Source organism: Sciurus carolinensis, chromosome 12, assembly GCF_902686445.1.
Source record: "Sciurus carolinensis chromosome 12, mSciCar1.2, whole genome shotgun sequence".
In the NCBI taxonomy this organism is placed as follows: Eukaryota; Metazoa; Chordata; class Mammalia; order Rodentia; family Sciuridae; genus Sciurus; species Sciurus carolinensis.
In genome coordinates this window covers 72,376,619-72,394,840 of record NC_062224.1, presented here as the reverse complement: position 1 = coordinate 72,394,840, position 18,222 = coordinate 72,376,619, and the positions used below count along the sequence as shown (strand labels likewise).

Sequence of the window (18,222 nt, the reverse complement as noted above, 5' to 3'; positions counted from 1 at the left end):
ACTAATCCAAAAAGCAGATTATATTTATTTTGGCTACAGTGGCTTGCAATTCGTTAAAATCAACAAAGCCTTTTCATTAGCCCCCTGCTGATGTCCTAAAAACAGACATTTCAAGGGTCTCAAAGCACTGAGCTACACATATGCAGCCAAGCTAATTCTGACAGATTCTCAGTGCCATTCTTAACACAAAATCTTATTAAACTAACAAACAAGAAACAGAACCCCTCTGCTTTCATACAAAGGCTTAATTAACATGCCTAAACTCCAAAATCAAAATCATAGCCGCAAAGCTTCCTGAATGTGGAAAGAAAACAAACACAGAGACGTGTCATTAGTTAAGCAAGATTTACCAAAAATTGGGACTTTTTCTGTTGTCGTTTTCTTTTTTTAAATAATGTGGAAAAGGATTAAAAATCAGAATCATGGTGCTTTTCCTAAACAGTTCTGCATAGGCATTCTGGTCTTCAAAAGCTGGGATTTTGATTAACTGAACTGTTGGTGGAGACAGCAAACCTATTGAGCAGAGAATCAAGATCTTATTCCAGGGGTTGCCCAAGATAAGAGCAGTTGCACCAGGTTTTAAGGACAACGACAGTCCCTGTGCTGTTCTCCTCCGACCCTCACTTTGGCACCCAGGCTGCTACATGTCAGGCATGGTTCTTTTTACTTGTTACCATCTGACTGTCCATCTCAAAGAAGAGGGGCCTCTTTAACACCAGATTGGATTTTAGGGCTCAGTGTCAGAAACAGGGCGTTCCAAGAAAGATGCTCACGGCAGCGACTCAGTCATCACTGTGCCACCAGGCAGTGGCCATAATTAATGAATGTATCAAAAGGTCTACTCAAGGAGCAAAGAAGGTAGACAATGATTTATGTTTACCTAAGGGGATGATTATTTAGCTTTGCAAGAGCTTTCAAAATGAGGGAGCCCAGAAATATTCAGATATGGTGTGGTCCCTCCCCCAACCTAAAGGGGAATTCAAAGAATGAGCAAGCGGAACCAGAAATAAAAGGCAGGGAAAACTGATAGGAAAGAGTTCTTTCTGCCCCGCTTTCCCCTCTATAGTTCTGATTGGAAAGCTGCTGTGATTCGTGTTATTTCCATGACTGCCACAGCAATGGAATTACTTGTTTGTCCCCCCCAGCATAATCCTGAGTGTTGTCAAGGATGATTACCAGATGATACTTCATGCAAGTCTCTATCCTAACATGCAGATTTCAACTGGTTGAAAGGGGAAGCCAAAAGCAGCCCTCCAGAGCAAAGGCTTGTTTGGTTTTTAAATGCAGCAGTGCCCAGCACATCAGTTTGTCTCCAAGAGAAAAAAGGTCCAGTTTGTCGCCACAAGGGCCTCTGTCCAGCAGCCCTTGAGCCAGTGCTTCAGCTTCTTCTGGTTCGTTCCATACGCAAAAGAGCTGTCTGTGGAAGCAGATAATAAAATCTAGCCTAGAAGAAAAAAACCACATACAAAGCTTCCCTCGAATCAGAGTTTTGTCCACAGGGAAAAATGAGCCACATCTGATACACAAGTTATCATTTTGGCTCTCCATAATTAAAACTATTGTTGCCATGGCAATCCAAGGAGTATTGCAAATATACGAAAGGCTAATGTCATGGCTTTTTGTTAGTGTTGATATAGTCTGTAGTCCCAGCTTGAGTTTTATTTGTGGCAGGGCAGAAATGTAACTTGGGCAAACAGGGAAGCCACACTGGGTGAGGTGAGAAAATCTAAAACTCCATTATATACCCAAGATACTGTTTTCAATTGTTCCTCAGTGCCCAGTCTGCTTCTTTCAACAGATAATAAAAGTGCCCTGTCTTCCTTATGTATATTTACAGCCAGAGGCTTGCCCCAGCATAACCCCAAAGCTCCCTGGGTTTCTTCTCTATCATCTACCACTATCTAGAGGATTATATTCAGGAAAGATTTCCAGGTCATTGAAACAGGTCACTTTTCTGAGCCACCTTATCAGGCAATAGGAACCACATGCAGTTTTCATGCAGGGAAACAAAGAATCCACTTGGTTTTGTGACTTCAACAGGGTGGCTAAACAGCTTTTACGATTGTTGTCATATAAAGCAGGAGAGTAGCGGTCACCCTGAGGAATATTCCAACTTTATACCTTCTAAGGTCATTCTCAGCTTTACTGTTGTGGAGGTGGGGTTTGGTATCCTGTTTTTTGGTAAATAAGTTTCCTCTTTTCCTGGTTCATTCAAAGTGGACCTGCTGTTCAATGTTCAAGATCCCCTCAGGACAAAAGAATCTAAGCCAAAGCAAGAAAAGAAGGCCACAAAAACTATTCTATACACAAGCCCCACCCAGCCCCAGACAACCCTGCAATTCAGCTACAGCTTTGTTGGCAAAAAGCCAGAATGAATGGATCAGTGTTTCCCAGGTTTGCTGGGTCCAAAGAGGCACTTCTGACACTTGTTAAAAATACAGAGTACCAGGTCCCTCCCTGGAGGCTCTGCTCTGCAGGTCTGGACACATTTGGGAAACACTGGAATGGATAAACATGGCCAGGTACTCTGAGAGATACATCACGTGTTCATAACTAAGAAGTCAAATTCAGAGCCAAGGAACCTGAGGAGGTAGAGGAGCTGTTCTTGAGCCTATTCTACACCACACCCAGCTTCTTTGACACAACCAGCCTCCCTTCCAGAAAAGCTGAGAACACCTGCGAGAGAAAACTACCCCATGGTATGTTCAAGCAGCTCTTACACTCTTGATGCCAAATAGCAAATGTCTCCCTAAATGTTTGTTTGGCAGAGGAAGGGAGGAGATTAGTCTTATTTCTTAAGTTTTACTTTTCAACTGAAAATAACAGGAAAAAAATTAGCTATTTAAAACTCAGGAAAAAGTAGTAGTTACTTTCTTGGTTTTCTCTCTTTTTTTCTTTTCCTTTCCTTTTTCTGTTTGAGGATATTATACTCACATTAGTTTAGAGATTAAAAAAAAAAAGTGAATGTTTCATTTAATTCTGGGGACAGGGCCTCAAGATATGGAAAGAAACATAATATTTCCCCTGGGGGATCTGAAGGTAGAAGTGGAGGTGACAAAAAGGCCTGGAGGATGGAGGTAGAGAAGGGAGCTTTCATCTGGTCAAATGTGCAGCCAGAGCGCAGGGCAGAAATGTGCAATGCTGGTCACAGTGTGCTGTCACAAAGCCAGCTCCCCTGCAAGAACGGTTCAACGCAGTCCCAATTACTATATTTCATGGACACTGTCTCAGGGGAATATAACTTGTTGGGGGATTAGTGTCTAGAGAGAAATTCTCAAATAAGCTTTTACTAAAAGCCTGGATGCTTAGAAATGGCAACTCTTTCTTTTTAATTCCGAAAAGATCCCAAGCCATAACCAGAGAGTTCTTCTCTCTGATAACTGAGTAAAATCTAATACTGTTCCTGGAATTTTATAGACACTCCTCTCTTTCTAAGTACATGAATAGTGTATATACACTCTTCAAAGGTTCCATTTTTCTCTTTTGTAGCAAAATGGCAAGAGCCTATGGGAGAGCAGTGCCCGGGGCAATGTTCCCTTCTGCTTAGAAGCCACCTGCTAATCACCTGCAAGTAATAACAGACTACAAGGGAGGCAGCCCAGAGAAGGCCCCTCACCACCCTGAAGGGCAAGGGTTAAGTAGAAACAAAGTGAGGGAGGCTTTCTTGGCCTGAGGGAGCTCTGCAAAGTGACCAGTGAGAAGCTCCCCAGGGATGGATTCAAGGGGCTGAGGAGGAGCAGTTAAAGATCAGAGGCAACTTGAAATGGGCCAACGTGCTGCATGTCTGAAGTAGAAAGAAAAAAATAGTAATATTTCCATAAAGGTAACACAATCTCAGGGCCATCAATAGCTTGGGAAGTTACCTGTTTTGCCTCTAGGCTGAGAGGTGGGGCTCGAAGGGGTGGCACACAATGGCCCTGCCAGTGGGCTTCTTTCAGGAATATGGCACCATTTCACTCCAAGGCGAGGCTGAGGCCACAATGGATATGGCCCTATTCAGTGGGGTGACAGGAGAACACCAGCTTCTAACAGGATTCAACAAAATCTGACTATTCCTACCTGCTTTGACCCAAGAGAACTTAGAGTCGACAATTCAAAGGGCATTAAAGGCTTAGAAAACTGTAGCTTAGAAGTCATTAAGAGAAAAAAGAGTTTAATCCAGTTCCAATCTTTAACTGAGAAGGAATTCAGGCACGTGAGGGATTTTCATGGGGTGAGGTTCAATGATTTTTTTCTAGCTACTGAGAAGTCAAGGAGAAGGAAAGAGTCCAAACTGGTCCAGTTGGAAAAAAAAAAAAAAAAAAAAAAAAAAAAAAAAAAGAGTCTTGAATATAAGGAACTGGTACCTAGTGTTGGCTCTGGAATATCTTCCCTCACACTGTCATGAACTATAGGTGGATTTTCATGGGTCTTGTAGTGCCAAGTTGCTTCCTACCTGAATTCTGTAGAATGGCTGAGAATTAAGATGGATTGGCTTTGCCACTATGTCTTTCCCTGTGTCCTGTGGAATACCTATTAGATTATGGTCAAACTCACCTTTCTTCAGTTTTTTTCTTTTCCCCAGTGTCGTTTCTTGGGTAATGTCTCACTTTTTTCTACCTCTTCTCATTCATCTCTCTCCTCCACTTCAACATGGAGGGAAGTGGGGAAGTGGATTGTCTCTCAATCCCAATTCTCAATATTTACTCTCATGTGAAATGCATGGCACCTGTCTTCATTACCCTCTTCATGTCAACCCTTTTGTGACCTGAATGGAGCATTTCCTCCTCCTCCCAAGTCCTCATGTTCCTAGACATTACTGATGACTTTGCAAAGCATGGAGCTGATTTATTAGTATACTCTTTCTTTCCCTGCTGGAATCCACTGGCTACTGGTCATGCCCCAGGTTACCAATGACATGGGGAATTATATATTTAAGTATGTAAATCAATGGCTTCCTATAGAAATACCCTTAAATGTCCATCACTGATAAATGAATGGAAAACCAAATTTTGTTAGTTACATAAAATGGACTATTCTGCCTTAAAAAGGTAGATTCTGATACCTGGTGCAAATGAGTGAACCATGAAGACATTATGATCAGGAAAATAAACTAGACACAAAAGTAAAATACTGGCTGATTCCACATCTATGAGTTAGTCCAACTCACAGAGACAGAGAGTGGAAAGGAGGATGCCAGGGTGGAGGGGAGAGGAATGGGGAAATGGAGTTATTATGTAATAGGCAGATTTTCAGTTTGAGATGATAGAGTCTACAGATGGACAGTGGCGATGTCTACATAACAATGTGGATGTGCTTCATGCCGCTGAGCAGTACACTTAAGAATGGTTAAAGTGGTAAGGTTTCTTACCATGATCAAAAAAGAAAAATACTAGGGGAAAAAAATTGGTCCCCCAAATCTGCATGGAATGTTCAAGTCACATGCAGATCAAGCCTGACTATTTCAGAGGATACATGTCAGGCTCTATCAACAAGCAGTGGGGAAAGTTGTCACTTAAAGTCAAGTTCCCTCTCTTCCTCTCCTCTCCCCTCCTCCTTTTTTTTCTTTCCAGATATATGTATTAGGCAACTGCTCTGTGTCTGACACTGTCCTAGAAGATTTGGTAGCAACAGAATTCTCGAGAAGAGAAAAGGGACTGTCAAGAAGTAATACTATGTCTCAGAAAAGTTGAGAAGCAGAAAATGCTGCCTGGAAACAAGCAAGGAAGACCTGACCTAGACTTTGGGTATGAGGAGGAGTGTGGAGCAGACAGTGCCCAGAGAAAAGGCTTTGAAGTTGAGATCTAGAACTTTAATAGGCAATAACCAAGCAGTATGTAATGTACATTCTAGACAAAAAGGGGAGAAGAAAGAGAAGGTAAAACTTAGGATATCGTGGGTAGTTTGGCTAGGCATGTAGTCAACCTAAAAGACAGGCAGGGAGTAAATAATAAGGGTCTAGGAGATGACATTCAATCTTTTAGATTTTTTCCCTAAAATCCCAAAGAGAATACTAGACTTGGTCTTCCAGGTCCTTTCCTCCCTACTATGTGAGTCAGTTAAGATGCTGGTCTGCCCTGCTTTATGATACTTAGTAGTGACTGTGCTTTATCAGAGCTGTTTTTACTGATGTTACTCTAGAATATTTTCTTTTCAGATGATGATTGAAAAGCTAATTTTAAAAAATGGTGCCAGGTATCACAACAGTAACAGAACTTTGCTATTTTCTCAGGTTTTGTTTTGTTTTGTTTTTTCACCTGTCCCCTGCCTCCACTTCTTAATGGAGTATGCTAGATGTTTCTTAATTTTGTTCAGATGGCTGCAGAACCTGGAAGGATTGTTGCTATTATTGATGCACAGCATACTGCTATTATTGGTCTTTTTATATAAATATAAACATATATACACACACATATAGTTACAATTTGAATTTTTGGAAACTTGAGCCGTGCTGTCAACTTTGGAAAAAGTATCCCAGTTTACCATGTTGAGTTGGTATTGTACTGAAATTAGCAGGCATATTGGTCTAGAAACGTTACACTTAAATTTTTTTCCCATTTGTACAGGGGTAACACTGTATTAAATATGTAAGCTCTTAATCTACTTGGGTTTGATTATTACAGAAACTAATAAAGTATTCTCTACATAATGAAAAAAAAAAAAAAAAAAAAGACACTGATATGCCATTCCTTCCCAAGCACAACGGCCTTGTCAATAAGGCCATCATACTCCCTGAGTCCTCACAGAAATTGTACCTCATTCCCACTCTCCTGGGATACCTCCAACACACACAAAAACCCATCTACACCATCCACTCTTAACTCATGCACATTATGAGGTGACACATGGCTTCACTGGACATTTTCATCTCGGAGTCCAGGGTCGGCAACCCTCACCTCCATTCCCACTTCAGATACATCCTGCCAACTTGATTACGTAATGTTCCTTTCTGACTCACGTCCCCTCTCAAGAACCTTTCTCTGACTCACTTCTCCCTTTTCACGCTCATTCTCCTGCATTGTTAATCTCTCATCTAATCTCCTCCCTCTCCTTCAGATATTCTTAAATTTCTTCCATCCGCGTATTGGTCTTGAGTTTCCAATTGTGAAGGAAAATGCAACTTCCTACTCATTCTAATTTCAACATCATCCTCCACAAGAATACCTGGTGATCTACTTATTCATTCCCTGAGCATACCTGGACTCACTTCCTTCAGAGGTTTATTTAGAATTAATCTCTCCTCAAGCTCCATCCTCTGATTTCAGAGAATAACTTTATTTTCTGGCTACTTATTCTATGCGCATCCTCTTTGTCCTCACTTTTGCTGTCCCTGGGTCTACTTCTTGAGATGGGTTTGGTCTTCCAGTCTTTGTTAGGAACAATGGTTTGTTAAAGATGAGAACTCTAAAGAATCGTCCGACATGGTTCTTGTGCTTCTAGAAATGTCAAACTAGTTAACAACAGGTAGGACTATTTCACCATGATACTTTGCTGTTTTAGGATGACTCTTACATGGCACCAGTATATATTTCAACATCAAGTTTCTTCTAGCTAAAAAGGTCAGGAAGACTGTAGAAAGGAGACTTTTAGGCCAAGTTTTGAAGGATAAGTGGGTTCCAGCTAGTCTGACAAAGGTCACAGAAGAGGATTTAGACAGAAGAACTGCAGCTGGAAAGACAGTGGTTGGGATGCACATAGTCTCACAGTGATTGTTTGTTAAAGTAAAGAGCAGAAATAAGAAAGATCTGATGGGACAATGCTGTGGAGAGTTTTACTGCCAAACAAGACAGATAAAGGGAACCTATGTGATTTTTCTGGGGAAAGCTAACATGGTAAGGGATGTTATTCTGGTGGGGCCTGTAGTGAGGTTTGAAAGCTGAGAAGCTGAAGGTCTCAGATAGAAGGTACCTGTATCATCTTTCAAATGTACTATTCTTTCTCTCTGGAATGTATATTGCATACTGCTTGGTTTTTGCCTAATTCCCATTCAAGTTCCAGATTGCAACTTAAAAACCTCATCTCTGCCTCTTCTGCTCTCCTCCACATACACATTTTCTAGGTCAGGTCTGGTCCCAAAGCAACTAGAGGAAGGCATGTGGATTTTAAAATTATTATTATAATTTTAATTTTACCTGTTTATGGGGGATAGTATAATAATTCAATACATGAATCCAAGGTATAATGATCAAATCATGGCAATTAGCATTTCTATCTCCTTATTCATTTAAAAAATTATTAGTACATAATAATTCTGCATATTTATGGGTAGAGTATGATATTTCTATTTATGTATGCCAATCAAATCAGGATAACCAGCATTCCCATGCCCTTATTGTTACTTTTTTGAATTGTCTGAGCCACTTTGTTCTAGGAGACATGGATATGGATATTAAAGATAACGTGAACTTTCTTCCTCAAATAAGGATCCTTGTTCCCTTTGACCCATCCCTAACAATTTTAGAAGAAGTTGTTTCTTATCCTTGTTGACTTATTTGGTTTTGTAAATCCCAATCTCAGAGTTTCATTTTCCTTCAGTTTAAAATTCCTTCATTGGTTACAGAAGTAATAATAATTGTTTTTTGTTGAAAACTCAGAAAAAAAAAATAATTCAAGAAAATATGTCTCCCCTCTTGACCTATCTTAGTTACTGGTGGTGCTTGGGATTGAACCTACTGCCTTGAGTCTGCTGGACAAGCAGCTGAGACACATCCCCAGAGTTACCTACTCTTTTTTTTTTTTTTTTTTTTTTCTTTTTGACGGTGGGGTAGGGTGTACCAGGGATTAAAATCAGGGGTACTCTACCATTGAGCCACATCCCCAGTCCTATTTTGTATTTTATTTAAAGACGGGGTCTGAGTTGCTTAGTGTCTCACTTTTTGCTGAGGCTGCCTTTGAACTCTTGATCCTCCTGCCTCAGCCTCCCAAAACACTGGGATTACAGGCATGCACCAAGGTACCTGACCTCAGACTCACTTTTTTTACCCATCTAGAGAAAACTCTTCTTCCCTGCTCTGGAAAACTTATCGACTCCGGTTTTCAGTCTCCTTGACTTGTCGCTTCTACAAATGGAAGTCCTCCCTACCCCTGATGCCTTAGCCTGAAAGGTTCAACTCAAAGATCAGCCCCCAGGAGGCCCAGCTGACCTCCGTCCCTCTCCACTACCCCAGCTAGTCCCAGCACCCTCAACTGGCTTCTCATGGCACTGGAGAGTCCCTCAGGCAGACACTGACCCTACAAAGCAGAAACTCCTGCACTCCACAGTCATCTTCCCCACCAGCCTATAAGCTATGGAACCAAGGATCATGTTGAAAAATACATGAAAAAATTTAGAATAGTAAATATTATTTTTCTTACTTTCCAGGAGAAGTCAATCTAATCAATGCAGGAAAATGAAATGCCAAACAATAAACAAACATATTTGACCACCTCTCTATGACTAAAAGTAATATGAAGAAAAATTAAAAGGGAAAAACTTAAAAAGAAGACATTTTTGTAACCCCTTTTAAAAGAGGGGTTAACTTTCCTTGGTATGTAAGAGTTTTGCTGGGTACAGTGGTATATATACATCTGTACCGCCTGTACTGCCTCCAACTCTGGAGGCTGAGGCAGGAGGATCACTAGTGCTAGGCCAGCTGCAGCAATTCAGTGAGACCTTCAGCAACTTAGTGGGACACTGTCCCAAAATAAAAAATAAAAATTACTGGGACTGCAGCTCGTTGGTAAAGTGCCCTCAGTTCAATCCCCAGTACTGTGGAAAAAAAAAAAAAAAAAGAAGTATTTTCAACAACTAAGGAAAATGAAAACGACAAATATTTCAATAGAAAAAAAACTTGGCAAGGCAATATTAATGTGTAATGTGTAAGTTCACTCAAAAAGTCTCAAATTACCAATAAAAAGTATAAAAGATATACCAATAAAAAGTATAAAAGCTCAGTTTCATTAATGATTTTTAAATGTGAACTGAAATAGCTGTAAGATACCATTTCCCAATGACTGACCCAAATAAATAAATACAGTCTAAGAGAATCATGGCTAACTAGGATTTGTTGGTGGAATTGAAAATTTGTACAATTGCATTAGATCCACTGGCAGTTCCTTATAAAATAGAAAATGTACAAGCACTTCAGCTTAGCTAGTACTACTTTAGACATCTATCTTTCAGAAATAAGACCACAAGAATAAAAATATTTACCTAGCATTACTGGAAACTGCCAAAACTAAGTAAATAAAGTAGCTAAATATATGTCAATAAGGGAATTTAAATGTTATATACCCATTTAAAGGGAAAACTAAGTAGGTCCTCAATTGAAAAAAAAATATATATATAATATGTATACTGTAGATCTTTTTATGGTATGGCTACATGCCTACAAATAATATGGCTACATTTTTTTCAGTTGAGAACAAAACTAGCTAGTTATATACAGATAATCTGGAATTTATCAAAAAATATATAGCAACAAATTATGAATAGTGACTCTTTCCAGGTGTAGACAAGATGGCAAAAAATGAGTGTGTTCTATACCAAGTCCCTCTGCTATCTTCCCCCCTCAATTATTATTATTATTTTTTTAAGTCTTGCCATGTGTACATTTCTCCTCAGTACATTTAGCCTTCTTCACGACAGTAGCTCAGGAAATGTTAGTTAAAGAGAAGTTCTTTGAAGACCAACATTAACTCAGCATCTGCCTGCTTCAACATCTGACAACTGAGTATGACCACAGATTATTTTTTGGGCTATGTCTGTTTCCCAGCCTAATGATCAATAGCGCCCCCTTTCACTACAAAGTTAGCTTGGACAATAAATGATATGGTCATCCTCATAAAATTTCCCTGAAGCCCTCAGCATTGCTCACTAGCAACCTCTTCCCAAAACTCTCCTTTCTTATCTTCGTGATGTTGTTCTTTACCCCCTCTTAATTTTTCTCTTCCCTTTCCACTTGTTCTTTCTTTCACTCACCAAGTTACTTTCTTTTTCTTCCTCAAATGACTTTTCCTTAAAGCTCTTCTCTCTCTGCTTAATCCCTGAGAAGTTTAGCCTTGTCTCCTGTCCCACAGACGATTGTTTCTCTATCCTGGTACACTACTAGAAGAAGGTTGAGGAAGTGCCACGAGAGCTTCATCACTTAGATCTCCCATCGCCTCAAATTCTGTTACAGTTGAGCCCCCCACTCCCACTCCCACACAGATGGTACCAGTATTAGTCCAGTGTCTCACAGAATCTCTGGGTGGTTGGATTATTGCTCATTGTCAATTTCTTTATTGAGTGGTAGGATAACAGTGTGAACTCCAAGGTGGGTCCTTCCTGCATTTAGATCATAGTTCTCCACTTGGCCGAAGCTCTGAACAGCTTTGAACCTCAATTTTACTGTCTTTAGCATGGGATAATAGCAACTACTTTATAGGTCTTTCTTCCAATATTAAATGATTATAAATACTTAAAAAGTATGGGGCACTTGGAAAATATTATAGCAGTGCTAGCTATTATTCTACTTTACAAATTGTCTATAATAACCATATAATCATGTACCACATAACACTGTTTCATTCAACAATAGGCAGCATATACCACAGTGTCCAGAAGATTATAATGGTACTGAAAATTCTAATGATGCTGCTACATGTGCATTTTCTCACGAGTTTATGGTGATATTTCTGTAAACACACCCACTGCACTGCCAGATGTTAAAAGCACAGCAATATAATTATGTACTGTATATAATACTTGATAATAAAAATCTAGGACTGTAGTATTGACTATATTATATATTGTTATTTTAGAGAGTACTCATTTTTTTAAGAAAATTATTATAAAACAGAATGATGTGTTCCCTACCAGCCAACTCCTATATCTCATGTTTACCATGTCTCTTAAATGCATCAACAGGCCATGTCAAGTGATTGACATATAGCATCCCAGTTTATGTAAGTATGTGTTATGATATACTCACAACAATGAGACCACCTAAGGATGCATTTTCAGAATATAATGGTATATTACAATGTAAAAGTACTTAGAGAAAGTTGTCTCCCAATTATTTCTAAATCAACTGTAACCCATTTGCGTAACTTGATATCCTGCTCTATACTGATAGAACCATTTCCCAAGGTAATGCTATCTTCTGATATTTTTCTATTTATATTTTCCAGTTCCTTAGCTCTATCTCCACTCCCACCCCCATGCTTGTGTGTTGAACAATTGGCATTCAAATGAATAAAGTCCCAATTTTTGACACATGCCGATTTCCATGGTTTAAATACTCCCCAGATGGCTGATTTCCACTCCCAATCTGACAATGGTACCTGGAACTGGTAAAGAGATGCGTGTCCCAGGATACAGTGTTCCCACCATGCGGGTGCAAGAGAGAGGCCTCCAGAGCACAGGTACCAGCAAAATGTATTAATATAATTAGAGAGTGATAACTTTTGAGTATTTATTACTTTTGGTTTTAACATAATTGTTTTTGTAAATTTATATCATTTAATATTTAATATTAAATAAATACTGGCTCACATAATTCCTAGAAATGAAATAACTGCCTTTCTTGGGAGGAATAGGCTCCAGTGTACTAGTGAGCTCACTCCCTAGGCTGTTCTTCACTCAGTTTTCTCCATGGAACTTTCTCTTGATCCTGCTGTGCCTCCCTCCTGGAACGGTCTCTCCTTCCCTCCATTGATCCCTGACCTACCTACCTCTCAGTTCCTTCTTGCATGATAACAGCACCTCATTGGTCCTTCCTTTGCACAATTCTGTTAGCATTTTTAACATTTGAGTGTGCACATTTTATTATCTTAACCCCTAACTATTTTGCATACTAACCTTTCTTCCAATATCTGTTTTATACCACTAATTATCAACCGTAGTAAAGAGGCAGGAACAGAGTGTACGTTTGAGACAGTTTTGACATTTCACCTCCACTGTCTATGTCACTAATGTTGAAAACAACTACTGAAAAATCTTAGCTCAGTGAATGTCTGCCATAGTAAGTACTCAGTAACTACTTGAGCTAGGCTCTGTGGCACACGTCTGTAATCCTAGCAGCTCTGGAGGCTGAGGCAGGAGGATGGCAAGTTCAAAGTCAGCCTCAGCAACTTTGCGAGGCCCTAAGCAACTCAGTGAGATCGTGTCTCTAAATAAAATACAAAAAAAGGGCTGGGAAGCTGCTCAGTGGCTAAGCACCCCTGAGTTTAATCCCCAGTATTACTACTCAAAACTGGAAGAGATGATATTTAAATAGAAAAATTAAATCTTCTTTAATTACTTCAGTAATTAGCTAAAAATGTAGATCCCTTGTCAAGGTAGATAGATTAACATAGGAAAAGTCAAATTATTTTTCCTACTTTTTTGACTCAACACAAAACACTTCGGTATTCGGATGTCTTGGATATTACATACACATAATTCTTCAGCAGTCACCAACTGGCTGACCCACAGTTTGACTTGAGGCTGGCACCGTCTACCTGGAAAGAGTACCGTATCATCCAGGTTGAGGGTTCAGCCCCAAAAGATGACCCCCACTTCAAATACCAGTCAAGAGTTGTTGGCTACCTGCAATTTCAGTCTGACTTGGCTACAATTTAGAGATTTCCATGACCCCCCTTCTCTTATTTGATTAATCTGTTGGAGAGGCTCACAGAACTCAGGGAATGACTTGCTTTTACCAGTTCATTATGTTAATAAAGGCTACTACAAAGGAGACACATGCACAGATGAGGAGGTACATAGGAAGAGGTTTGTGGGAAGGGGCCTAGAGCTTCCCACTCTCTGTAATGCACCACCTGCCCAGGACCTCCATGTGCTCAGCAACCTGGAAGTTCTCAGCTCTGTTGTAAAGGGATTTTCATGAAAGTTTTTTCAAGCAGGCACAACAGGCTATTAACACACTCTCCAGCTCCCCTCTGCTCTTGGAGAATGGGAGGTGAGGTTGAAAGTTCAGTGCTTCTGATCTTGGCTTGGTCTTTTTGGTGACCCACTTCCATCCAGGAGACCAATAAGAGTGGTGTCATTAGAACAAAAGAAACTCATGTCAGTCACACAGGAAATCCCTAAGGATTAGGAGTTCCAAGAGAGCATCAGAAACTGGGGGCAGAGACCAAATATGTATTTCTGACTATAAATCACAATTTCACAGCCTTTAGTTTCACAGTAGTTTCTGACTTCTTATAGTATAGGTCAATAGCTTTATGGAGGCATAATAGAGAAAAATAGGTTAATATGTCAAGGTATCATTCCTTATAAAGGAAATGAAGTCAATGTCTTCTACCAGGACTTTAATGCATAAGCACATTACCATTAAGAGGATAAAGGGGTTGATGACTTTATTAATGTGAAAGGGAACATTTGGAGGTTCCTGCTGTCACATTCTTAGAGACCCTGAAGACATGTAAACACCACACAAGCGTATGTGCATAAATATATATAGTCAATCACATACTTACCGCAGGTGGCATTACTATAAACTGACTTGATTAGAAATAACAGTATTTAGAGATCAATTTTTTACTCCTATTCACTTTTAAATAACATAATTAATTGTCTCAAATGGATCCTGAGGAGAAAAGGGGGTAAAAGGTAAAATAGTAAGAGAAAGCTAATAGCCTTCATATTCCTATGGAAATTTTGACTTACACTAAAACAGTCATGCATAAGCCTATAACCTACATTTCAAGATCAAAATTGCCACATCACATCCTTCCTGAAATCAGAGGAGAAATTTTCGACTATCATTGTTCAAATTCATTTGCATTCCCTGGACAGATACCCAGGGGCAGAAATTTATCGAGAGGCATTCTCAAGGTCTCTGAAACATCCACCCTGCAGATTAGCCACACTTGCAAACTCCAGAACCATATGAGTGGGTCTTCCCTTTTTAATTTGCCTAGAGAAATAAGCATATTTTCAGAGAGTCTGTTAATAAAAAAAAAAAAAAAAAATTGCAAAATTTGGCACTATTTAGCCAGCATTAAGCCTTCTGCTAATTCTCAGTCATAAGTAAATAGCATTGACAAAGACATTAAAGAAGGAAACAATAAAAATAGGAAGTGCAGAATAAAGACCGCCTAGATCTTCCATCTCAGTTTGCAAAATAGGTATAAAAATATCAACAATATAAAAATAGATGTGAACAAATTTTTTTTAAAAAAGCAACGGGGAAACTACTCAAAGACTTCATAGGATGGTTGTCTTAAAGGATTCATTGATTAGTTGATCAGTTTGCTGGTGAATGATTAACCGATTAGTCAGAAAGCTTTGAATTAGTTACTGGAGCTCTGCCTGCCCTGAATAAATGCTGGAGTCTTCTCTCTCCCACCCTCTGTGACAGATGATATCTGTTTTCTCCTGTGAGTTTGAATTTAAGAGCCACTGAAGCTCAGCAACAGTATATTCTGGCTCAAATGAGCTGAAAATTGCATTCAATTTGAATTTCAAAAATGGAGGGGAGGAAGGGGGAACAAACCCTCAGCACCCATCAAGTCTCCACACTTTCCAACTACTTCCTGCTGCTTAGTCGCATTCTGCCAGGCTGGGGACCTGAAACCCAGGATGTGTTGCAGGGGAAAGAGCATCGCTGGATTCCTGCCCAGTCTGAGTTTAAAAATAAACTTTTAATAGTCAGGATCAAAGCAAACCTCGCTTGTACACACATGCATAATGCAGAATGCGACCCACCAGAGTGATAGATTTCTCTTTTCCAAATTCAGACTGGCCTGCCCCTTTTTCTTTTCCTTATGCATTCTGGAGGTGATAAAGGTAAAGGTGTTTCCCCCTGGAAATTCTAGAAAAGTAAATGTTTTTCTAAATTAAAAAATTAATTCCTAGTTAGCTTACTAAAGATCCTCACTTCTTGTTGCTTGATTGCCCCCCTTCACCTGCCCCACATTTTAGAGGTGATGTGTTCTTGGAAAGTTGGGCAAGTAGTCATTGATTTTTCAAATCAAATCATATTTTAAATGCTCTGAGACAGTTGGTTATTTAGAGGAATCTGGTGATAAATTATTTTATAAAACCAAGACATTTTTAGTGTGCAAATAACTGCCCTTTCATGCAATAGCACAACAACCGTGAATTTGAAGCACATCCATGTTTTTTAAAAGCAGGGCACACCTGTAGTTTATAACAAGTAGATTTAAGTACCACCAATATTTAAAACCAAAACTGATGCCTACACAAAACAACAGATGATATCCCAGAATCATGTAACTGAATGATATGGGGCCAGAATTCCATTTTAGGATAGTCTGAGCTTAAACAGAATGAACACCACATTCATTCCAATCCACTGCAAACATGGAAACATATTCTCCCACTGCCTAAGTTATTCTCAATTTGTGAATTAAGCAACTTGGGTGCCATGAAAAAGGTAATACCACTTCCAACACTCTTTTCAACACTTAAGCAGGAATCTGCTGAATGCTGTTCAGAAATCTGACTTATTCCAGAGAATTTGGTAGCAAACACCATGGAGAAATACCATTGGGAATAAGTACAAATGGATCCCTATATGCCGCTCTGCTGGATACCGCAACAGGCACTCAGTGCAACCAATCAATCACTAATCCTGCCTTAGAGGAGGCAGTGATTGTCCACCCTTGCTGACTTACACACCCACTCGAGGGTCTTAGGGAAGCAGAGAAATTCTCCAAGAACCGCAACATACTGTTATCCTCCTGTGACAGTTGTTAGCACAGAGTTCCTAGATCCATGTGGAGGATATGGGTCATTCATAGGACTGAATTGTTGATGGGAACCTGAGAAAATAGGTATTATACGATGTTCCTTCAAAAATGGAATGCAGCCAGGAGCGGTGGTGCATACCTGTAATCCCAGCAACTCTGGAGGTGAGGCAGGAGGATCACAAGCTCAAAGCCAGCCTCAGCAACTTAGTGAGGCCCTTAGCAACTTAGAGAGGCCCTGTCTCAAACTTAAAAAAAAAAAAGGACTGGGAATGTGACTCAGTGATTAAACGCTCCTGGGTTAAATCCCCAACAACTCCCCACCACCACCAAAAAAAAAAATGCAGTAAACTCAGCTTTTCTTAGAAAAAAGAAAAAAAAAAAGTACTGAATTGGTAACTAATGACATAAAGAACGTTCAGCAAGTTCACATAGGCTAGAATCAGAAGACAGGGCTTCTTAAGCACAGGATAAGATATGAAGAAAAATAATATTTTACTGCTTACACATAACCAAAAAACAAGAAATCAGTCACTGCTTACCAGTCAATTTAGTCAATCACCAAAAACAAAGGCAAAATCACAGTGGGATCAGGCAACAGACACTCAGTAAAGTACAATTTGTCAGACTGTTTCATAATATATAACAATTTAAAAGCATTAAAAATGTTTTTGCAATTTAAAGGCATAATGAGGAAATATCACAGTCTCTTCATTTTTGTTACTAATGAAACACTTGTTAGCACAACACTGAGAGACAAGGACGTGGAGGCCACTTAACCCTTTAGTGTGAATCATGTGGCATATTATACAGATTTGTGAAGAATATTAACATCTCCTATCTTATAGGGAACAGCTTACCTTTCAAACTGCAACACTGTTAGCGTAGGATTTTTTCCTTACATCTTCATAATTTAATATTGTTTCATTGATGAACCAGTAAATTGGCAGCTCTATTCATTTATGTGACGTGAGCAAGGATCCAACCCAAAAAAGGAAAAAAAAAAAAAAGTGAGGTCAATTTTCTTGACTACTGCATTTAATAAAATCTCCCAGGCAATAGAGTTAAGCACACATTAATAGCTATGACTTAGTATGCTCTGCCTTTAGCAAGTCTTTGATTTTCCTATATATATACTTGGGGCTGTATTAACACTCACACAAAGGTCCAATCCTCATTTTTATTTTTTCTTCTTTATCAGATTTATTAATCTTCCGCTCCTCTCTTTTTTATAGTGAATGCTCTGGTTAGGGTTTCAAAGCATTTTCCATTATAACATTTGTAACTTTCAGGAAAAAAAACTTTCCAAGACCAATGTATTTTTCACTTATTTCACATTAGTTTCAAAATATATGCATTTCTACAAATATGAGGACTTTGCTTCCTATTGCTCTGATTCTTGGAAAAGACAAAAGGGAACAGGAAGAAAAGCACAAGTTTTCTAATGGAAGAACTTGAAGTTTCTGTTTCAAATAATACTACAGTGGATTTTAAGCAACATGCATTCATGCTGTTTTAGGAAGAATGTCTTTCAAAGGAAGCTACTGGGTTGAACCTCATTGTCACTAT

The 18,222-nt window shown here is 39.3% G+C and overlaps 1 protein-coding gene across 4 annotated transcripts in view; it reads right to left on the bottom strand.

Moving 5' to 3' along the window:
* The window catches only part of Esrrg (estrogen related receptor gamma), a 589,781-nt gene that overhangs the window by 400,455 nt on the left and 171,104 nt on the right, over positions 1–18,222 (bottom strand). For 3 of the 4 annotated variants that reach the window (XM_047520875.1, XM_047520876.1, XM_047520877.1), the window contains exon 2: positions 17,514–17,605. The exons of the other annotated variant lie outside the window; for it this stretch is intronic. The gene's annotated coding sequence lies outside the window, so the exon portion shown is untranslated. The remainder of the gene's footprint in view (positions 1–17,513; positions 17,606–18,222) is intronic. 4 annotated transcript variants of the gene reach the window in all.